The following is a 25286-nucleotide window of genomic DNA, read 5'->3' on the forward strand; positions in this document are numbered from 1 at the left end:
CATACACAAAAATAAACTCAAAATGGATCAAAGACTTAAACATAAGACAAGATACAATAAACCTCCTAGAATAAAATATAGGCAAAACATTATCTGACATACATCTCAGAAATGTTCTCCTAGAACAGTTTACTCAAGGAATAGAAATAAAAGCAAGAATAAACAAATAGGACCTAATGAAACTTACAAGCTTCTGCACAGCAAAGGAAACCATAAGTAAAACAAAAAGACAACCTATGGAATGGGAGAAAATTTTTGCAAATGAAACCAACAAAGGCTTGATCTCCAGAATATATAAGTAGCTCATACGACTTAGTAAGAAACAGCCAAACAACACAATCCAAAAATGGGCAAAGGACCTAAACAAGCAATTCTCCAAGGAAGACATACAAATGATCAATAGGCACATGAAAAAATGCTCAATATCACTAATTATCAGAGAAATGCAAATCAAAACTACAATAAGGTATCACCTCACACCAGTCAGAATGGCCATCATTCAAAAATCCACAAATGACAAATGCTGGAGAGGCTGTGGAGAAAGGGGAACCCTCCTACACTGCTGGTGGGAATGCAGTTTGGTGCAGCCACTGTGGAAAACAGTATGGAGATTCCTCAAAAGACTAGGAATAGACTTACCATATGACCCAGGAATCCCACTCCTGGGCATATATCCAGAAGGAACCCTACTTCAGGATGACACCTGCACCCCAATGTTCATAGCAGCACTATTTACGATAGCCAAGACATGGAGACAGCCTAAATGTCCATCGAAATATAACTGGATAAAGAAGATGTAGTATATTTATACAATGGAATACTACTCAGCCACAAAAACCGACAACATAATGCCATTTGCAGCAACATGGATGCTCCTGGAGAATGTCACTCTAAGTGAAGTAAGCCACAAAGAGAAAGAAAACTACCATATGAGATCGCTCATATGTGGAATCTAAAAACAAAAACAAAAACAAACAAAGCATAAATACAAAACAGAAACAGACTCATAGACATAGAATACAAACTTGTGGTTGCCAAGGGGGCGGAGGGTGGGAAGGGACAGGCGGGATTTCAAAATTGTAGAATAGATAAACAAGATTATACTGTATAGCACAGGGAAATAGACACAAGAACTTATGGTAGCTCACAGAGAAAAAAATTTGACAATGTACATATATATGTTCATGTATAACTGAAAAATTGTGCTCTACACTGGAATTTGACACAACATTGTAAAATGATTATAAATCAATTAAAAATGTTTAAAAAAAGAAAAGAAAAAAAAAACTGGTGTGGGTACTCCGTAACTGTTGTCTGAATGAATAAGTCGATTAACGAAAATTAACACCATAATGTTAAGTATCAAGGTCTTTGGACACTGAAGGATGGGAAGACCCATTTGATTTTTGAAGAATTAAGAAGGCTTCTTAAATTAGGAGTTGAAAGATAGGGCTTCAACAGGGGACGATGAAGGGGGAGCATTTCACTAATGTGAGAAGCTGGTGCATTATTTTAAAATAATCTTTAAATTGTGGAACAGTTTTGGATTTATAGACATATTGGGAAGATAGTACTGGGAGCTTCCATACATGCCACACCTTATTACATATTTCCTATTTTTATTCCATTAATATTACTATGCTACATACGTTACTGTTAATGAACAGCTAGTGATACATTATTATTAACTACAGTCTAGGCTTCATTCCAATTTCCTTCACTTTTACATGACGTCCTTTACCGTTCCAGGACCCATTCAGGACACCACACTAATTGTAGTCATCTTATTTCTTTAGGCTCCTCTTAGCCATGACAGTTTCTCAGACATTTCTTCTTTTTTTGATAGCCTTGACAGTTTTGAGCAGTGTTGGTGAAGCATTTTATAAAATTTCCCTTGAATGGGCTTTATCTGATGGTTTTCTCATGAATAGACTCCGGTTATGTGCTTTTGGAGGAAGACCACAGAGGTAAAGTACCATTCTCTTCCCGTCATATCAAGGGTACGTATTATCAACATAACATCATTCTTGATGTTGACCTTGATGACTTGGCCAAGGTAGTGCTTGCCAGATTTCTCCATCATTAAGTTTCCCTCCTTCCCCACTCTCCATACTGTCCTCTTTGGAAGGAGGTCACTGTGAGTAGCCCAGCCTTAGAGAACAGAGAGATAGGCTCCACCTCCACCTCCTTCCATGAGGTTGTAGTATCCACTACCATGATTGGGAATTCTTCTGCATGGCAGCTGGTCTTTTTTCTCCCACTCATTTATTTATTCAATCATTTACATCAGTATGAGTTCATGGCTCATTGATATTTATTTATACTTTGGGTCATAATCAAATACTATGTTTTGTGTTGTGTTGCTCAAAATCGTCCACCTTTGGCCATTATTCCAGTTGGTTTCTGTGTCGTCTTCTTTCTTTTTTTCTTTCTTTCTTTCTTTTTTTTTTTTTAGCACTTCCTTACTTTCTGATCCTATGAGGTCCTCTTGGCAAATCTTGTATATTTCTTGCCCCAGTCCTAGAACCAGCCGTTTCTCTAAGGAGCCAGTCATGGCACTTTAAAGAATACATTAGAATAGATGGAACTGAGGACCTGACATGGATTAAATGGAAGAGGGCTTCCTTCTCCAGGGAGAGAACCCAGTCTCTGGCAGTGGGGACTATGAAGTTAAGGGCTGATGTGATCTGGATATTGCTCTAGAGTGATATTGCTCTAGGAGGGTGAAGCAGAAGAAACAAAGGGCCACTGCACAATTCTCAGCAGGAAGGAAGCAGGCTTGAACCTGGGTCACAGGAAGAGTATCTCCCTCTCACCACCTGCCCATCACTGGGCTGACAGTTAATGGAACAGCAGGGCTAACCACACATTCACTCTTTAACCCAGACACCGGCAATCATGTTGCTTTAGCTTCTAATTGTCAGCTACAAGTGCCCCCAGTCAAGTCAGTAATAGCTAGTTCTATACTTCATGAAAATACCACCAATTTTAAAGTCACCACTTCGCTTCAATACAAGACTGGAGCAACGTTTATGATTGAAAATGCACAAGGCATACGAACACTCCCAGGATGTAACTTGAATCTCATCTGATTTACAGTCAAGCCAGCAGACACGGTGACAGACACACCAGATCATCTGAGTTATTGACTGAGTTGAATAATACAGACAACGAAGTGGCCACCGGAGGCCCATAGCCAGTTTCTCACCGCCCTGGTGTGATGACGAGTCAGCAGAACTGTGTCATCTCAGTGCTCCTTGCCATGTAGTGAGCTCCGACTTGGAAGCTGTACTTGGCCCCTCGCCTCCATTAATTATGAACCTCCCCAGAACTGTACAAGGTGTTATCCCTATTCTACAGATAAAAAGGAGGTGGAAAAACTTGCCCAGAATCACACAGGTGTGACCCAGTTCTGTTGGACTCCAAACTCATACTTTTTTGTATCTTATCACAAGTAGTCGTTCTTTGTTGATGAAAAACTTGCAAAAGGAGATCTGACACTTTGCCTAGGATAGGTAAAAGGTTGAGTGTTCAACCTGCCCCTCTTCCCCACACAGTGTTTCTGACCTCACTTGCTTCCCCCCTTCTCTCCTTCCCTCTGCTACAGGGACACTGGTCTCCTTGCAGGCTATTGCCTGAACATGGCAGGCATGATCCCTCTTGAAGGATGCTCTAAACCAGTGAGGTGACGTTCTAAATAATAGCCTCATCTGGTCTTGACAGGTTGAACTATGTAGCCCCTAGGATACTCTTCTAGTGGATCTCTGGCTCCCTCTAGCCTTTTCCACCTGTTCTCCGAAATGTCATTTCATCAGAGACACATTTGACCACCCTACTGAAATCGTAATTCCCTTAGCCAGAACCCAGGATCTCGCTTTGCTCTGTGCCATCCCCACCCTGTCACCAGGATACCTGAAACTTTCAATTATAGTATATAATCTATTATTATACTCATTGTGTGTTCCCCACTGCAATGTAATTTCCCCAATGACAAGGATTCTTACTGTTTTCCTTATTACACATTATCTGGCATATTGTTATTAGGATTTCAAAAGTACTTTTAATATGTGTTTCATTTAATCTGCAAAATTGTTCAAAGATAGCAATAGGACTATCAGTGAGCAGGCAGGCTTAAAGCAGCCAAATGACAAAGACACCAAACTAATGGTGTTAATAACAGTGTTCTAGGAATTAACCATTTATTGACTATTTACCATGTCACTGACATCATGGTAGATGCTGTATAAACCTTCCATTTATTTTATGCTCACAAAAGCCCAATGAGATTATGATTACCTTCATTTTACAGAGGAGGCAATTGAGATTAAGAGCAGCTTAAACATCTGCCCACATTTTACTTAGAAAGTACTTGGTACCATCTGGACCAGAACCCAGATCCTCTGACCCCATGTATGTGTTCTGTCCCCAGTCCCATCCTGGCACACACACTGCCATTTCTCTGAAAAGAGCTCAGTGACTGCAAATTGACAAGCGCTCCATTTTCATTAAAACCTTGTATATAAAGTCAATGACCCCAGACCACATCTTCCGCAGGCTCATGGATGATGGATCTGCACACTGGAAGCCAGAGACGCCTTGCTCTAAATAACAAGCTCATCTGGTCTTGACAAGTTGAACTATGGCTTCAATTACACCTGCTGCTCAGGTACCCCCACGTGGAGACCAGAACCAGGTCTCAGAGGACCAGAGATCCCTGCCATTGAGAAAATCTGATTGGCCCATCACACCCACATCTCCAGATTCCCAAGCTTTATATTTGTGACTGACCTAGCCACAGTCAGAGAAATTTTATCTTTCAGTTTATCCTAACTACAAAACCCTGGTCCACTGACAAAAAAAAAATCAGATCTCTGGTAGGAAAAGGTTCACATCTGCAGTCCTTTGATCCGAAGTTTTCAAGTTACTCCTAGCAGGGCTTCACAGATTATCTGAGGGGGCTCAATTAAATCTACCAGAAGAAAGGACAAAGTAACTTTGGATAGTTTATTTTTAATATTCTGTATGGTACCTCAATGTTTTATTTAAATGTTTATTTTAACATTTGGTATAGTCCTTTCAGTATTTTGTTTTTAATATTCAGTGTAATCTTTTCAAGAGATTCCTCTGCTAAGGAAAAAGTAAAAACAACTGTACTGAGTGGATGATCAACTCTAAAGCTAGTATCAAATGACAAGTATTTGTACGATGGCTGGATGGATGATTGAGCAAGATGAAAAATGAATTATAAATCTGTCATGGAATATTGCACAATCAAATGAAATGGGACTGACTGTTTCTTGAAAAGTTTGGATGTCTTTGGCATTGTAGTGGATAGTGAGCTGGTAAGGTCTACTTTCCACTTCCAATTTCTATGTGTTGTTTTTTTTCTTAAACTTCATAGCTTTATCAGGAGCCCACATTTACAATGAAAGACTGATCAAATTCTGTGCAAAGAAATAAAATTCTGGACTTCTAGAATAACCACAGGGATAAATTTTTTTTCAAGACCTCTGGAACTGACTGTAGGCTTATTTACTTATTGTCCTCATTAGCTGTTTGCTTGAAAATGGCAACTGGAAATCATGATGTGCCCCAGCCTTGTCCTCCCTGAAAGGGAAGAGTTAGGTTTGTCATAACCCTTTCTGGGCATTAGAAAATTATTCCTTTAAAATTATTTTATCTGCATTTAAAAAAAAACCTTGTGAACTGTCCTTTCAAACCTAACTGTCAAGGTTATTGCAAAATGATAATGATAATATTTGTCATGTAAATGCCTTTCAGACTCTTCTTTGGCGCCAATGCCAGTCCATTCCTAAATTTTATCTCAATCCAAGTCAAGACGATTTCAAGATGATCTATGGCCTCTCAGAGCAAAGTCATTTAAGTTGCTCAGAAAATTGTGCTTTCCTTTTTTGCTTATGGATTACCTGGAAACTCAGTTCTTTTCTGGATTTCACACAGCATCTGTAGACCCAGCAAAGAAGACAGGTGAGCTAACCGACTAGCTAATGGTGGAGAATCTGTCATAAAGCACAAGCCAGTATGGAGTTTGTCCGTACTATTCAGACTTCCCAGGTTGTTGTTCGTAGTATCACTTCACCTTGTCTATAGAAAAGACATCTAAGATAAAATATAAGAAATTAGCCTTCTACCCTACAGCTAGCCGTATAAGAGGTCCCATTGTTCTTCCAGGTTAGAAGGCAAATGCAGTAATTATCTGGCTAATGTGGGCAAGCAGGAAGAGTTAGATGTGTTAGGTGGACAGTTCTTCCTCCATCACAAAATTTTAAAGCAGTCACTCTGCTTCACACTCCCTTTGCCCACATTCTCCCAGATGGTGATGGGTGAGTCCCTGCAGGGAAGCTCCCCGGGGAAGCTCTCCACTTTCCTGCCTGCTCTTTTTCTTGGATTTGTCAGCACTCTGAGTACATTATCAAAACCTATTTTTAACAGGAAGAGAAAGTTTCTAATATCCAAAAAGGAAAAAAAAAAAAAAAAGACAGCATTTCAAGATTATTTCTGGCAGCAGCAACTTTCTCTGAGCTTGAGAAGTTAAAAAAAAAAAAAAAAAAAAAAGCCAAGCCCAAAATGCTCCCAGCAGTGATTCCTCCTTCCCAGGTCCATGCACTACTGTCTGGCCCTATTCAAGGGAGGAAGCACAAAGATGAATTGCTAGAGATAACATTTCTTTTTAAAAAGAGTCCCCACTGATGACAACTATATGCCATGATGGAAGAGGAAGATGAGATTAGGAATGACTGGTAGGGAGAGAGCTAAAATGTGGAAGGTTGGCATCATAAAACAGTTTGCCCCCAAATGGACATCTAATAGAAAGAGCTTATACCAACCGACTGGATTGCTCTGAGCAGGAAACTGGGTCAACTGTTTAAAAATGGACACTTGTGGGAGGCTGCTAATGTCTCATCCTTTTCATCTGCCAGGGAATTTGACATTCAATAGTATATTTTGGTGTTGATGGTTTCAGGTCCGTGACCAAGCATAGCTAAGCAATTCGAAATGATCACATCGCCAAGTTGTCTGGGAAAGAAGATCCTAGGGGAAAAGGCAAAGTTGGAATGGAAGAGATCTACCCCTTTAAAAAGAAGCTAATGTAAGTCTAAACTCCGTATCTGGTGTGTGTGTAGGGGGGGTGGGGGTGGGGGTGGGGGTGGGGGTTCCTGTACTCACTATTCAGGTCTTCTTTAGATGGTCTCCTTAAATCATACTATAAGTTAGATCCACTTGCTACAATCTCATAATTATCCCATAATAATATTCACAAGGCATTATTTTGGACTTTTAAAGAATGTTTTGCTTTTCTTGTAGAGGGTAAGAACAGCAAGTTTTCTGCTTCCCCGCTCTATTCTCATTATTGGGTCCATGTCTGGTCTGCAAATATCTGTTGAATAAAACTCTCCCCCAAAGACTAGGTTTTGCCCCTCACTGTATGTTCTCTTAAGCAACCCAGACTTTTCTTTAGAAGCATGTCTCCTAATTGGAATGCCTGGTTCACTGCCTGTCCATCCTGTTGGGCTGGATACTTCATGGTGGCCAGGACCACATCTTCTTTACTTCTTTATCCCTAGTGCCTGGCATAATAGTAGACATTGACATACTTGCTACACTACTGAATAATTAAATGACTGAATGATGGAAGGAAGGAGAAATGGAAGCAGCAGACGAAGAAAGAAGGAAGGGAAAGAGTGAGATGGGGGAAAGAAAGAGGAAGAAAGGAAAAAAATAAGAGAAGGGAAGATGAGAGAAGAAAGACTGAGTATAAATTAATCCCCTCTGGGGAACCTTTCCTGAGTATCTATTATGTGGTCTTTTCAGAAAATGAGCTTGAATGATAAATGTAGCTTTGCAAAGAAGTGACCTTCTAATACACCTTCTTGAAAAATCAACGTGGAGCTTGGGTTTGGGGGAGAGCCAAAATGTACAAAGGAAAAGCTTTTCATTCTAAGTGAAATGACTGGAAAATGAAATAGCAATTAAGAGGAACCATAAGGAAACTTCGATCCTCATTAATAGTTAAGCCAGGATATATCTGCATGTAGTCGAGACCAACTTTTGGAGGAAATGAATAAAATGTGATTAAGGCATGTTAAGATTGACGTGATTATTTGGATCCTTGCATTTTTCACTTTATTGCAAATGGTCCCTTTCTTTAAAAGCTGTTATGTGTAAGAAAAAGCACAGGTTTTTTGAGATTCACTTTTATAGGCCTTCTTGATCAAGGCCTTATAAATAGCTCTCTTGGAGTCTATTGTAGCGGATGTCAGAAATGCATATTTAAGACTGTGTTAAAAATGCTTTATTGACCCAATGGACTGGAAGGAAGCTCCAAGTGTCTTTGTAAATCATTGACAAGAGAGACACTAATGGATCTTTAAGCATGTCTTGGTTGAGGAGGGCAAAATGGTTGCTTGATTTGTTTACGCTCGAGATTAAACAAACGGCCATTTCCTCCATTCTAGGATTCTGGCGTAGATGGAGGATAAACAAATGTGGGGAAAAGAAGCAAATTCTGGGCTGGACAGCCATGTCTGAGGCAGTATAGCATAATGAATAAAATACAATATTGTAGAGTCAGGCCCCCAAGGTGCAAGTCCAAGATTGGCTGCTTTATATTACTCTCCACTCTCTGCCGCAGGGTTCTCCTCTGTAAAATGTGGGTAATAATAGCATTAACTTATTAGGGTTGTTTTGAGGACTAAATGGGTATGAGAACTGAATAAGTACAGGCAAAGTAATTATAATAGTACCTGGCTCAGAGCAGGTGTTGAGAGATATTCTGCTGTTAGTAATACTACTAACAGCATTATCGTTATCACCAGATCAGGATTATCAGGGGAAAGAAATCGGACTCTCCTCACCAGCATGGTCCGTTTCCCACCCCCATCTCCTTACTCTCAGCCCAGGCCAATGATGGAGAAACAACGCTTACACTTCACTCTTCCCAAGATAAGATTGCTAAAATTAATGTCTACCACAATAAAACCAACACGCATCTCCCAGATTTTTCCTTAACAGTTTTTAAAGAAGAAAATGACTTAAACATAGGATATGTTCAAACTCTACTGTGGAAATCATTTTTAATACCTGCTCTAACAACACGGAAATAATGCATCTTTTACTCAAAGATGTACCAGTGGGGTTACAAGAAGAACATTATTGAATCTTTACTGTTCTTTAAATACTACAGAACTCTTACTTTTTTTTTTTTTTTCCCCTCCAGTGAGGGTGCCTTGGATAGCATTAGGGAGGGGAACCCAAGTAATATTTTGGCTATCAGACTGGCTTGGTGCTATTCTCAGATCTGCCTGAGAATGTTTGGTAAAGTGAGGCTGAAAATTTAACATCTCCTTCTGTCTGTTTTCTACCCCCAAATTTGCTTGCCTGATCTGGATTTGCCTTCAGTCCACTGCAAATTAATACGATCATCGAAATGATTTACTGCCCAGTAGGGAAAGCCACTGAAAGGCAGAGTGGCCACTGAAATAACTGAAGGGGATGCTACTACCTCAAAAGTGGGACATTCACCCTGGATGTTGATGTGAGTTTCTGGAAACTAAATCACAGTATCAGTGCCTTTCAGCTTCCCTGGGTGATGATCTAAAATAAATAAACTGAATTCTATTATTGTGATTAGGCAAAGAGTTGGAATGAAACAAGGCTTAGGAATATAGCTCTGTCCACTGTTCCCCAGTGGGGTGCAACATCCTCAACTTGAATCCTACTTGGATCTCTCCCAGCTCTATGCTTAACCCGACGTCACTGATGCAGCTGGGGGAATGTTTTTCAGGTTTTCCCTTTCCACTGCGAGCCTTCAAGGCTGAAAACGATATGCAAAGAATTTCTTGAAAAGAAACAGGCAACCCTATTTTATAGGAACCTCACTTCTGCCTATGCTAGTTTCTTTAACATCACCTGAAACACTGACATGAAAGGCTGAATATGCTCATATTTAAATGGTATCTCCAATAATCAACATCATTTGCAAGATGCAATCTCTAAGCCCTGGTCCCTTGTAGGTAAAATGCTTAACTTAAGAAATGTTGTGAGGGTTAGAGATTGTGTATTAACAGTAATTAACACGCTGAGCAGCACACAGTAGGTATGCTATAAATAAGAGCTGACATTCTTCTCATTGTTAACATAAAAAATGAAAACCAGTTTCATAGACAACGCTGGAGGCAGTCTCACCTGATGTGAGTTGTGATAGAAGGACAGAACTGTGAAAGGCTGGAAAATGGAGGCATTCAGCTTTCAAGCTCTAGGACCCTCTCATCAGATGTCTGAACTGTTTGTGCAGTGGTGGGTGATCTAATATGCTTTCTACTTTGCATCTTTGCCTCATCTACTCTTATGCGTTATTCATTTTTATTCTATGTTTATTTAATGGCATACAAGAAGGGAATACACTCTGAGAAGAAGCCCAATAATATTCATAAACTTCAAAAAATTCTCTTAAAATGCGGTTCTTCTATTATCCTCCACGGGTAAGAGTAATGGATGTTAAAAGGAACATGGGTGATGATAATACACAAACTCCATTACAAAAACATAAAAGGACAGCAGGCAATGTGATGATTTGAAATCCATCACCTAAACACCATAATTATTTCATGACATTTTCCCTTCCAGCTAAACAGCAATACATGCTCATGGAACAACACTCCCGAGTTAGCTTAGAAGCAAAGACAAGAAGATCAAGATATAATTTGAGATAATCGAGGGAGAAATGGCTATAAAATACTATCCCCTGAAAGAAGCACTTTCATTTTAGGGTCTGATGTCCCCTGGGGGGTCCTCTCACTGAGTCATAAGCTGATCTTAAATTCTAAGTCCTTTTTGGTACCCACAGGAGAACCACATGAAAATCCATAAACATTAGCTTTCACTTCCGTCTATGGTCTGATGACTCTTAAACTTCTATGTGAATTATTAAGTATTATGGAAATCTTTTATACAAACACCAAAATTAGTATTTTGCTTGTGTCTACTGGATTCTATAATTAAGGGTTTTGTGAGGAAGTGGTCCCAATGGCTGGGGCTTGTGTAAGTCCTAGAGGGTCTGTGTGTGGTAGAATGGTTAAAAGCATAGCATGTGAGATTGGATTTTGGAGCCATATTGCCTGGATTTAAATACTGCCTCCACCCTTTGGGAGCCATATTATCTCAGGAAAATCATGTAAACTTTCTATTTTTAGTTTCCTCATCTATCCAATGGGGAAAATAAGAGTCCTTTCGTGATGAGGTGTAAGGATCATGTGTTGCACAGTCCTGCAGTGCACTTAGAACAGAGCCTAAAGTATAAGGACAATCAAGGGTTTGCAATGAATATTCTTGCTGTTATCAAATTTCGCTATTGTAGCTACTAGGGCTTCTCAATGACTGTCTCTGGCTCTGCTGCTCCTGGGCTTATGGCAGCTCCTACTCCTCTTGTGGGAGTGGGGCCATGTGACTCTTTCTGTGTTAAAAGAACTGATGTGTCACTTTAATGCCAAGCATTTAATTCCTTGTGGAAGACTCTCCAGGGCTCTCTTCCTGTGGGTGTGACAACCCAGGTATTTCAGATCAGGGATCAGCAAACTTTTTCCCCTAAAGGTCCAGATAGAAAATAATCTTTGGTTTTCTTGGCCATCTGGTCCCTGTGGCAGCTACCAAACTCTGCTGTTTGAACATGAAAGGAACCACAGACAACATATAAACAAAAGGTGTGGCTGTGTGCCAATAACATTTTATGTATGGAAACTGAAATTTGAATTTCATGTGCTTTTTTAGATGTCACAGAATATTCCCCTTTTGATTTTTTTCCCAGCCTTTAAAAAAGGTAAAGTTCATTCTTAGCTCATGAGCTATAAAAAACAAATGGTGAGCCAGATGTGGCCTGTGGACCGTATTTTGCCCACTGCTATTTTGGATATTTGCTGCTCCAGCAGTTCTAGTTCCTGGCAAACTCCTGCAAACACAACCCCACTGATGAACCGCAATGGGCACGTTGCTTGGTTAAGAAACAAACCTTCATTATTTTAAGCCAATGAGAATTGGGGGTGGTTTGTTATTGCAGCTTAATACAGCCCAATCTGACTAATGGATTATTCTTTAAGATGATGAGAATAAAAGAGGGGTAGTACCCCTGTAAGAGTGCTTAAGTAACTTCTGTAAATATGTTTAATGATAACTAGGGTGGAACCATTCCAAGGCTTTCCCCCGTGAAATGCAATCTTTCAAATCGATGCCTTCCATGAAGAACTGGAATGAGATATAGCTGCTTACTTTCCTCCTCTGTGCATAAACTTCATCCAAGCCAAGGATCTGGCCATGTCATCTTGGTGTTTTATTGGTTTAGCTGAGAGGTAATCATGAAAGTCTGTATTTCTTTATATCATGAGATTGTGCCTCACATCCACCGCCAGGGAGATCAGAAAACACATATTTAGGGGAAAAGAAGGCAAACAGAAACTCTGATTTGTGTTACACATTGTAGAAGTCATTAACTATGACTCAGGTAGAAAAACTTATTACTTCTCTTTTGACAGTGATGACAATTTAATAGTATTTGACTCTGCTGAGTTACATAAAGCGTCCGGAGGCATTGAAAGGGACTCGTTTATCAAGATGATAAACAAGGATTCATTTCCTCCCTAGCTGCATGGATGTGATCAGAAGTCTAAGGCCATCCAAAATCACTGAGTCTGGCCACCAGGCAGACGTTAAGCTACCTGGGACTATCTGCACTGGAAATGAACTTCATTTAATGGATCTGCTCTATCAGGTCAGCACTAAGGGAGGTATGTTTGCACGAGTGCATGAGCACTGGGGCACGCAGGGTGGACTTGGAGGCTGAAGGGAGGATATTAGTCCTACTCCAGCCCTGCTCTCTGGGAATCTCATACTCACTAATTTCAAACCACAGAGCCAGTTTTGCCTTCTGGGTTGGGTAAAGCAGGCTGGATAAATTCTCAGCATGCTAGGAATGTAGAATGAGTTTGCATGGGTAAGAATAATAAAAAACCCACAAAATAAGTGTTTGTTCTCAGTATCATCATCATCATCATCATCATCATCATCATCATCATCATCATCATCATCATCATCATCATCATCATCATCATCTGTGGCAGCTATTAATGCCATTCATCATTTCTACTCTGCAGTAGGCCCCTGTTCTTTTACCTGCCCAGCAAACACTCCCACTTCAACCAGTGGCTGCTTCACTGCCTTCTTCCCCATTCTCAGCTCACGGAGTTTTGAAGTTACTGGTTCTACCTCTGACCCAAGAAAGGGTACAAGACTCAAGACTAGCTAAGTGGACTGTGTACTCTCTAGTGACCAAGTGATCGCTACAAGGGCTGGTACCTAGCTCAAGCCATACACAGTGAGATCTAATTGTAAACCATTTATTCTTGGGAAAGTATAATTTTTTCCTGCAAGTGTTTTTGATGAAAGAAAGCAAATCTGGAGCTTGCCACTACCTCAGGACCATGATAGAAGAGCATGCAGATGAATGGAATCAAGAAAGAGGGAGGCCAAGTGGGAAAGTGGAGCACTTCCTGCTACCGCCGTCAGTGCTATTTGATACAGCTGTGCCTGAAGCCGAAAGCCGAACTTTAGCCAGTTCATGCCTTTTTTATTTATTGTTTGTATTATATTTCCTACCACTTGAAATAAAAAGAGGCATGAAGTACAGTCATACTAAAGGCAGTGAGAAGATTTTCTGCAATTATCCTTCCTTCTTTTCTGTAATTTTCGTTACATGCAGGATCCTATGGTAGGTGCCAAAACTGAACCAGGTATCACCTTAAATGCCACTTCCTGAGTGAAACCTTCCTTAACTTCCTTTATTAGGTCACTCACATCTCCTCCCTCCCATTCTAGACTCTCGGAGTCTTACCCACTTCAGCACACCCATAACTGAGAATTTACATGTGTTTGTCAATACTTTTATTATTGTCTACTTCTTCCTCTAGTGAGTAAAAAGCTCTGTGAGGAAGGGACTGTATCTGTTGTCATTGATCATGTTATCCTGAATACACAGCATAATGCCAAACTGGGAAAATTGCTGTTGCCAACTCTTTACTTATTCTCTTCTTTTTCATAGAGCTAGAATGATTTTGATCAGAGTGCCCATACACCTACACATTCAAAAATATTTTCCTATTCCTCTTAAAGCCATGATGGACACATGACCCAGTTCTTGTCAATGGGATACAAATGAAACTCTGCTGAGGCGATCTAGGAAGACTTCGCTTTCCTTACATAATGACTGCCCCTTCCAATTTACCATTTTTCCTTCTTCCTTCCTGAAATGGAGGCTTGATGGCTGGAACTACAGTAGCCATTTTGTGCCAGTGAGAGAAATGAAGGTCAAAGAAAAAGGTCTATGCCAAGAGAATCACAGAGACTTTAACTTTGAGAATGTTGGGCAAGGTCACCAAATGTACCTCCAGATTTCCTAATGCATGTGAAAAAAAATAAATACCTACCAAACTGCTTAACCTACCATTCACTTGACATTTCTATTACTTGTAATCAAATGTAGTCCTGCTATATTGATGCATGTTAGGATTTTGATAAATACTTTAAAACATATGAATGAATGAAAGGAAGGAAGAGTCCTTGGCTTCAAAGACCTAGTTAGAGAGTCAAGGCAGAGAAAATAAAAATACTTCAAGTAGAAAGAAATAAATATCATGAGAGTGTAGACTCTCTCCATTATTAGGGTTTCTGAGGAATTAGAAGGTATTATCTTCAGTATTATCTTTAGTATTATCTTTACGCTAATGGTTAAGTAAGACTTGTTGAAGTAAAAGAGTATGATTCAGATGCTTGGTTCTTCTAAGATGATTTGTTCTTGTGGTGATGGGAGATGGGCACTTTAGGTACAAAGGATAGGTTGAGCAAATACCCAAGGATGGAACCTGTGACAGACGGATTCTAGAGTGGCCTCCTGTTCATCCTTTGTCTAATTCCCTCCCCTTGGTGCAGGCAGTACTGTTAGAATATAGAATATAGAATACAGTCAAGATGGTAAGATGCTACTCCTATGATTAGGTTATATTCTGTGGCAAGGATGCTACGATGTCACTCCCATAACTATCTTTTATCTGTATCTCTGTCTATATCTGTATTGTTATCTCCATCTCTATCTCATAAAATCTCATTAGCATGCACTACAGAGATTGTATTTCCAATCCTGGCTTTGAAGACTTAAGCTGTGAGAGTCTATGGAAATGTCCACATGGCAAAGAATTGTAGGTGGCCTCAAAGAGCTGGGGTGGCCTCTGGTTAGAAGTCATACAACTTCAAGGACATGAATTCTGCTGAGAATCTAAAGGAATTTGGAAGTGGCTATTTCCTCGGTGGATCCTCTGAGGAGAGTGCACGTGTCTGTCATCTCACACCCAATTAGCACATTCTTCCTTAAATGCTTTGGGATCAGGTAGGTAATTTCAGGCTAAAAAAAAAAAAATCTCTACTGTATTTGACATTTGATTTCAGTTACCAAGGACATTTCCTAAAAATCAACAGCACTTATAAGATTTAATTTAAACAAATATGAAAACACAGATTTTTGGTCTTTAAGAATCTGATTGTTCACGGAAGAAAACAACTTAATAGTTTTCCTTTACTTTCTTTGTTCTTTTTAGTGTTGTGATGATAAGATAATGGAATATCCCGTCACAGGGATCCAAGTGCTGTTGGTTCCTTAGGGTTGAAATAAAAAGCAGAAGCAATGAAGTTCTCTTGAAAACATTACATTTATAAGGACTTTGTCTCTAGAGATGCACTTTGGCCACGTGATTACCCCCAAGAGTCCTTGGCTAGAATATTGGCTTTATGTCTCACTAACTGGCAAATTTTGACAAGTCACTTAAACTTCCGACCTTTAATTTACTTGTCTGTAAAATGGAGATATTGACTATCCCTTTCTGTAGTTAAAACTCACTGTTAATACTTGCCTACATTTTATTCTCTTTTCTTCTGATCACCACGTCAGGTATCCTCTGGGAAATGACCACCCCTACTTTATTTCAGTCCATGAAGAACAGGTGAACAAAGGCTTCCAGGGGTGAGTTTGTGACCTAGATCTGGCCAAACAGCATAGTCCTTCTCCAGCCATAGAGACTGGTCTGAGGATGGGCTCTTGATCCAGGTTGGTTCAATCATACTAAACTTGAGGGCTAAGTGAGAATACTGGGGTGGGAGGAGGCTTTCTTTTTATTGGACTAGAAGATGCAAGCTAAACTTTGGAGAGTTCCTGTGTGAGACTGAGCTGACATGGAGAATGGTGAAGAGATGTGATAGGAAGGGACCTGGCCCTCATGACACATTTGAGCTGTGGGATCCAACGGTGCTGGCTGTACCTCTGAACTCTTTCTTTAAATGTGCCAAATGCATTCTCTTCCTTTTATTTGGATTGGCTTTAGCCATTTAGAATTTTGTGGGGTTTTGTTCATGCCACTTCTCCAACTCTCCAACAACAACTGGTATCCAACAATTCAATTCAATTCAATTCAATTCAATTCTGACACTAACTACGTGGAGTTTCTGCAGACTCCAGGGTTTTTAACAACTCAGTCCTACAATAGGGACCTCATTTCAGAAAACAGTTGCAATGGGGTGTCCAAACCACCTGCACTTCTGCCTGATTTGGTGATAAATTCAGTTCTCATGACACCTCAGATTCAATAACCTAGAATGGCTCACAAAACTCAGGAAGGCAGTTGACTTACACTTAATGGTTTATTACAAAGGATTCAACTCAGGAATAGCCAAGTGGAAGAGACGTATAGGACAAGATATGGTGGGGGAGTGGGGGGTTGTAAGTGGAAACTCCATGCCCGCTCCAGGTGCTGTTGTCTGCCAGCACCTCAGTGTGTTCACCAATCTAGAAGCTCTCAAAATCCTGTAATTTTATGGAGGTTTTATTACATAGATGTGATTGATTACCGGCCACTGATGATTAATACGACCTCCAACCTCATCTCTCTCCAGAGGCAGCAGGATGAGGATGAAAGTTCCCAATCTTCTAATTATGCCTTGGTCCTTCTGGTGATCAGCTCCCTTCCTGAAACTATCTAGGATCCCCAGCCACCAGTCGTTTGATTAGCATACAAAAGACACTCATTACTTTAGAGAGAGTCCCAGGGTTTCAGCAACTGGGTGCCAGAAACTGGGTACAAAGACAAAACACCTTTCTATGATACCACAGGAATTAAGTGTTAGGGTTCTAACACCGTACTTCATAGAATCTTTGTGAGAAGTGAATTAAAAGATGCACATAAAGCATTTACTACAGTGCCTGAAATGTAATAGGCACACAAATTATACAGTCATTTTTGCTACTATTATTGTTACTATAATAATATTTTCCTTATTATGAAGTGACTGGAATTTTATTATGCTAATGTACATATGGGTCTACAAGAATTGTTGACTATCTCTAAATTTACTGAGAGCAATTGGGAAAGAGAATCAATTAGATATGGATTTTCTGAGACTCCTACTGCAGAAAATGTCCAAATAACTCACCATATTGATTCCTAGCAATTGATAGTTAGACAATCAGGTGAATGGCCTCATGGTCAACTGGATGGGTGAGCCTCTGTTGTCAAGGGATTCCAAAGAGCAGAGCTATGACATGATTGGCAAAATACTACAGTGAAGACTCCTGGGCTCAGTAATCTGCCAAACTTGAGTTTCAACCCCAACTCCACTGCTTAAAGGTCATGTAAAACAGATGCATTTCTTAAACTCTCTGAGCTTTGTAAAATGGAGCTATAAGAACATCTTCATAAGATAATTGTGAAGAATAAACAGAGTAATAAATATGAACAGCTCAGTACAGCTTGACTCAAACTGTAAAACTTCATCATTATCATCACTTTGATGTTTTAATTATACTGACATGAACACACTAGTTCAACCCTAAAGTGATGTAAATTAGATCTTAACATTTTTATGACCAAATAGTATTGATTAACTGTCATTTGAGCAATGCAGAAGCAACATGCAAAAATTGATTAATTTAGGCTTTAAGTTATTTAGAGTAAATGAGAAGTTTCCCCACCTAATGGAAAAGAAGGCAGTCTTTAAGAGTCTCAGTTTATGCCTTTAGATAAGTCATACATAGAGAGTGAATGACCTTGCTGTGAAACACCTGTAAAAAAAAAAAAATGACCATTCTTCTTCGGTAAGATGTCAGTTTGTCAGCAAACATTTTATGAGTGACAATCTCAACAGCAGAATATGGTCACTGAAGTTTTGAGTTCCCTGAAGAAATAGCCATGTAAGTCAATGATTATAATGAAATAACAGGAAAAACTGGCTGAAAAGTACAGACATTTCAACCTAAGGCTGAAGTTTTCTTCTTCATAGCAAATTATATTCAGGTTAATGGGGTCAACATGGGAATTGAAGCTACTGAGGAGGCACATACCAAATTTCCACTGCTCTCAATAATGCATGAAAGACATTGGGGAGGGATGCTGTTTCCAGTGTTTGTGAAAACGCAAGGTCTTCAGAGAAGAGTCAGATAGAAGGAATGCCTTTCTCCCTCTTCCCTTCATAGATTTACTTGGACCTTTGTCTTAGCCTAGAATGTCTTCCTTCCTACCCAATAACTCCTCACCTCCTAATCTCTCAATCCTAAACTCATCCCTTCACTTTTTCTTTTGTTCAGCATGTTATCTTCGGAGGTTAGAGAAGTGATATAAAATGGAATCAAGAGAACAGATTCTGATCATTCAGGATGTGGTTTCATCCTCAGTTGTGGGATTAATTTCACTGTGGAATCCTTGATAATTACTCTCATGGTAGGTTTCCTTATCTGTTGAATGGAGTTGATTTTAAAAAAGAAAGCATGTAGAAGAATAGCCAAAAACACACTAGGTAAAAATTACCATAGGAAATTATTAACTCCTTCATTAGACTGGAGATGCAAACAGTGAAGGAGGCTGTTTGTTACAAGCATTAGAAATACACGGAGAACAGTAGACTCGGGACTGCCATCCCTTGTCCACTCCAGGGCATTTCCAAGATGACTCATAAGAGTTTGCACTATGTAAATTGTTGTTCATTTGTATTGGCTCTCTTTTTCTTGACCATTTGTGGTTGAACTGAGTATGGTCAGTGCATTCAGAGGGGTACCGCCACTCTTCGTGTTGGAAGTTTAGAGACATAATCAGTTTTACTCTTTATTACTGTTATATTTTAATTTTAAGCCATCAAAAATTTTATGGAACTTTGTTTTCTCTTCACCTGCCTCATAGTCTCAGTTTTGCCTTTTGGCCCAGAAAGCCTAAAGTGTTTCTATCTTGCCTTTGTCATGGAGGAAATCTTTTTCCCTTCTAAGTTCTTTGGCTGATCTAGTAACTAAAATGACATAAAGCAGATTAAGATTAAGCTCTCGTGTGTAGAGAGTTCATAGAAATTTGAGACGCACAAGGAAGGCAGGTAATTAAGGCTTACACAACACCCTGTGATAAGGAAAGGGGTAGGGGCTTGGCGATACAAAGGAAAGGAAGGCCATTCACAGGAAGATGAAAGGAGGTGACTGGAAAACTAAGGTTGCCCTTCGAGGCAGGTCAGTTGATTAGGTGAAAAGGTCTCTCTGGTAATAGCCCTCTTTCCGGCACAGGCCCCCTTTCCAATGTAAATGTAGGCATTTTGTGGGGAGGTAATCTGCTGAGTTTTGATTGCCTTGGCTCAACATAATCCTTAGGCCAAAGAGACATTTTTTGGGGTAGCACATTCTGATCCCTTCGCTCTTTACAGAAAAAGTTTGCTGATTTCTGTTTTAGGTGAATCCAAACTCTAGCTTTTTCCTTAGGCACTGGGTAAATGGAGCAGTGGACAGTGGGAAATGAGCATTTTTGCTGCTGGGTGGAAAAAGCCTGATCTGCCCCGCTCTTCCTCTGCCTCAGAGACTGGGCCTGAAGCTACGGGAACAACAGTGACCATGAACACTGGTAGATCATAGCAGTTTAAATGGTCAGACGTTAGTTCATTTAATCTAACAACAAACCTCAGACTTAGTTACTGTTATTACCTGTTTTGAAAATGGGAAAACAGACTCAGCAAGACTTTCTCAAGGGCACAGTTAGTAAGGATTGGAACTGGGACTCTAACCCAGTTAATCGTGGTATCATGGATGAATCCAGTTAATGGAAATTCATTGAGATATTCACTCATGACTGGTGTGGCTTTTCTCACTGTATAGTATACTTCAATTAAAAAAAATTTTAAAAGAAGCTAATATTGGAGTCTTTTAGCCTTCCTACTTTTAAGAACTCCTTCATCTCAACCATGTTTTCACTCTAAAATAAACAAAGAAATAAATGAAGAAAAACAAAGACCCTCACTTATAACCAGGAAATGTAAGTAAAGCCAGAAATACTTTTTCTTAATCTGTTTTGTAAAAAGGAAAAAGAAGGCTAATATCTAGAGTTTATGTAAAACTCTGTGAGCTTATGTAAAAGCAGACACTCTCAAACACAACTGCAGAATTATTAACAGACATTTTTAGGGGGCACTCTTTGCCAATATTTAAATGGAGACACTCTTTGGCTCAGTAATATCAATTCTAAAAGTCTCTTCTACTGATAGCCTTATAAAAGTTTACAAAGCTGTATGTACAAAGTTATTCAATGTCACCTTATTCATAATGGATCAAAAAATGAGATAGTTATTAAAGATGATATAAAAATTACTAAAAAGCTTTAATTACAAAGAGGCCAGGCTGATGAAAGTGTTTTATGTGTTTCTTCTGGTACAAAATATGAGCTTGAGCAGCCCTGTCAGATACCGACTCTGTTTAGGCACAGATGGAGTAATTGACAAATCAAGGCAAAGCTACATCACAGACTTACAACTAAACACAAGGTCTTCTGGATCCAAGGTAGACGTTATCCAGGCATGTTGTCTAGAATAGATGCCTACATTTATAAACTCTAAAAATACAGAACTGGCCTTATCAACATGGACTGTATGTTAAGATGGCAGAATCCATGATTGTATCTTTAATTAAACAGTTATTTGTACCCTTTGACTCACGGTCAGAAATAGTTTTCTTATTTTCATTGTGAGACAGGAGGAAAGGGGGCAGGGCACAACCACTGAGGGAACGACACAGCCACCAAGGGCAGGACAAACTGGTTAGAACCAAGATGGCGGAAGACCGGACTTCCAGGGGACCTTGAGCCTCACGGCACACCCACAGGCACCACGAAGCTCCTAGGCTGACTATAAAAGGTCAAAAAATGGACAAGGGCCCGATTCCTGGAAATCCCTGCTCCTTCCCCAAAGTAGTTGGAACAATCCTCCCACTCATCAGTATAAGGAATTACCAAGCCCATAAAACCTAACAACTCCGCACCTCGTGGTCGCTCTCTCTTGCCTTCTGAGATGGCCCGCACTCGTCTATGGAGTAAGTATCTATTTTGCCTTAAACTAAACACCCTCACACCTCATGGTTTCTCTCCCTCTTCCCTTTTGAGATGGCCCGCATTCTGCCTATAGCATGTGTATTCCTAAGCCACTCTCCCTTCTGAGTGAGATGGACCGCATTCTGTCTATGGCGTGTGTATCTCTCAAAACACACTTTCACTTTACTATGCCTCGCTCTGTGTGAGACAAGAACCTATTCTCCAGTAACATCTTAGACAAGAACCTATTCTCCAGTAACAGCTATAAAAAAAAGTTCACATAAAATGTCCAATTAAAGTGACCTGTATTGTGGTTCATTAACTTTCACAATAAAAAACCCTTTTCTAAACCACCAACGTACAGTAACATTGGGCCAGTTTCCCAGATAAATACCACTTAACAATGCAAAAAATTACAACTTAATTTTCTACAAAACAGAGTTTCCAGGTAAAGCTAAAGTATTGATGGCTAATCACAGGGAGATCTATGTCCCATTGGATAAAATTGTTGGCAAATTATTAAACTTCAGAAGGACCATTCAAAAGGCCCCTTTGGTCCCTTAAGTCTGTATTCAAAAGAAATCAGGTGGCCATCAACTGTTTTAAAAGGAGCATGTCTTCATTAAGAATGGTTTTGTCTAGTAGAATTGTCCGTTTCACTGCTCTGGAATGCAGGCACAAAGAGGTCCAGACCTTGGGTGATGAGGACCCAGATGGGGTGCTATCTAAATCTGAAGATGATGAGGATCTATTAGGGAGAGGAAATCACGAGGATGCTAGTGGTAAGATGTACAAAGAAATTCATGGGCAGGATAATGAGCTGAATCCAGCAAGAAGGTAATAGAGATAAATGTTAGATACCACATATTAGAAAAAAAAGTAAGTATAAATGGAAAAGAGGCTTAACAGCAGTGTCTGGAGAAAAGAAAAAAGAGAGAGAGGTTTAAATGGACAGTGAATTCAGGATGAAGCCTCTGTGTGATCTGGTTACTAACACTGCTAATGTGCTTTTGGGCTTCACTAATAAAAGTTTAGTACCTAGTTTACTGATTCCAACCATTATTTTCCTCAAATCCATTCTACCCTTTTATAAAGGTAAGGTTTAAATCTAGTGACTCTAACATACATTCATTTAGTGGCATAACCCCTCCAAACCCCTTTTAAGAAGGATTTTTTTCTTTTTTTGCATCTCTCTTCCAGACAAGATCTCTTTGACCCTAACTTTCTGTAATATGAGTTAGACATTAGGAATTTTATTTGATTTCTAAATATATTGCCATGCTGAATATGTCTTTTAAATCTATACAGAATATGCTAATTTTGTGATTAATAATTAATATTTATTCATAAAATAACATGCGTTTCTTTCGTGGTAAGGAAATGTTACCTTCATCTCAGGCATCAGTTTTAATGATACAACCACAAATGGGTGAGATACTTTAAAGACTATAGTCATTGTTTCATATGAAAACATAGAGGTGAATGAAGCACATATTATAAATCACTCTCCAAGGCTGTGGTCTCAGAAAGCGACAGTGAGTTCCTTCACCAAAAAAAAAAAAAAAAAAAAAAAAAGAGATTTTCATGTTACCGTCAGAAGCTTCATGTACTACTGATGACTCTGTCAGGGAATCCTTAACTATGACAGACAACTCACAAATGACATCCTAAGTGAGAGAAGAAGGAAGATTCTCTGAAATAAATGGAAAATATGGGAAAATAGATCAACCTAATAACCCCTCAGGCTTCTGTTTCCCCAGCACACATAATAACGCCAGGCATGGAGTGATTTCTAAGTAAGCGTCTGCTGAGGATTGAACGCAAGGTAAAATCGAATCAAGAGTCTCCACTGAGACAGAATACTTCCATGGTACACTGACACACAAGCACCATGTACGAAAGGTGCCTGGATGGCACTATGTAATATTTTTTTAAAAGGATAAGTAAGTGCTAATTGGGCTTTATAAATACTTTATTGAATAAATGATCCTAAGGAGATGATTTTAAATAACTGGAAAACTCCAAAAATCACTTGACAATCTAACAATGTCTTTCTTAGTATTTTGAAATAGGTCCCTTTTGCAAACTGAGCTGCTGACTGCCATTTTAAATCTAGCACAGAGGACTCAGACCCATAAGGAGCCTAATTATTACTGGAAGCACATTGTTGGGATGTACGGTCACCCGAATTTTCAGTTCTGTTTTCAGTCAACAACAAAGACATCTTTCTGAAGGTGTCGATTTGAGATTCACTCCATCACACTCTTTTTGTGCTTAAGGGCTTCATCCTTAAGAAAGTGTCTACATGCAGACACCAAAAAAGGAACATTAAGGCTGATAGTGTATGGATTTAATTGCTGACTGTACAAAGAAAATTCTGAGCACACTGGCAATCCAGATGTGGGGCAAGTGTGTGTATTTCCATATCAAACCAACAGAGACACTAGAAAATGATCTTTCTTCCTAAACTAAAGGGTCTTGCAAATTAATCTCATGGGAAATTTTTCCTGGGACCTAATTCTTATGCATATAATATATCTGAAAAATGAATCAAAGGGAAATCATACTTTCTTAAACAAAATAAGCTCCCGGCAGGCAACATTTCAGACAGTCAACATTTCAACTGGCTCACACCTACTACCCACGGAGCAGACATCCAGGAGGCCAAGAGGAAAGACAGCCACGTTCTACAATCACAATTCACCAGCGACACAGCTGGACTTCCGGAGGCAACGCTGTTGGTGAAGGCAAATTTTCCCTCCCGGGAAGGGGAGGATGGATACCAATAAAGATGGAAGCGGGAAAACATATCTGTAGCCAGGCCAGCATTACTTGGGCATGTATGGCTAGACCTACATGACTTCTCAGCTCAGGTTAAATAGAACTGATTGGCCCAAACGTGGACTTTTTAAATATGTTCTCTGTGCCAACTACATACAATATTAGAGACAAAGTGAACCAGTAACTAGTAACCACTACATCACTACACACCATCAGAGAACTATCTAACCTAATCTAAGAAATGTGTGTTTGGAATCATGAAAAAAAAAAAGTGGTTCAAGTTATGTCTGTTATTTACTATTGGTGTGACTGATACGTCTATTATTTTATATAATAACTCTAAAAGGTTTTGCTGCTTCTTATGCAAAAGAGGGATGACAACAGTAACCACCTAGTGCTACCGACAGAAAATGTTTTTCATGTTGTGGGGATTAAACTTAGCACAGTACCCAGCTTATAGCAGAGGTCAGCAAAATTTTCTATAAACAGCCAGAGGCTAGATAGTACAAACCTGGGGCTTCAGGAGTCATGTGGTCTCTGTCTCAAGTCCTCAACCTGCCCCTGAAGCCCCGAAGCAGTCAGAGACCACATATAAATGAATGGTGTGATCGTGTTCCAACTGAACTTTATTTACAGAAATGAGATGTGAGCTGGATTTGGCTCAGAGGCTGTAACTTGTAATGGTTTCGAGATGCTTAGTTATAACATTATGAATAAACCTAATTACATCAAATATTTGAAACTGCTTATAATACACTGCATACGATGCTAAGTGCTTCACCTGGATTCATTCATTCAGTTGTCCTAAGGTAGAAACTATTACTATCTTCAATCTGATAGGAGGAAACAGGCCTAGAGATGTTAAGTCACCCACTTCAAGTCACACAGCCAATAGGCTGAAAAGTCAGGATACTGCCCAAGTCCTCAGACTTGGGAGTCTGTCCTCTTAGCCACTCACTGTGGCACTGACTGTTACCTACTAACTCCTCCACTGGAATGCAGTTAAATGCCAGGGGAAAAGCCAGTTTGCCACTGAAGTTCAAACAAAACATGAATGTTGCTCAAGTTTGA

The 25286-nt window shown here is 39.6% G+C and overlaps 1 protein-coding gene across 6 annotated transcripts in view; it reads right to left on the bottom strand.

Annotated features, from left to right (window-relative positions):
• Positions 1-25286, bottom strand: part of TAFA1 (TAFA chemokine like family member 1) — a 682241-nt gene that overhangs the window by 103021 nt on the left and 553934 nt on the right. The gene's annotated exons all lie outside the window — the stretch shown is intronic.

Source organism: Camelus dromedarius, chromosome 17, assembly GCF_036321535.1.
Source record: "Camelus dromedarius isolate mCamDro1 chromosome 17, mCamDro1.pat, whole genome shotgun sequence".
Classification (NCBI taxonomy): Eukaryota; Metazoa; Chordata; class Mammalia; order Artiodactyla; family Camelidae; genus Camelus; species Camelus dromedarius.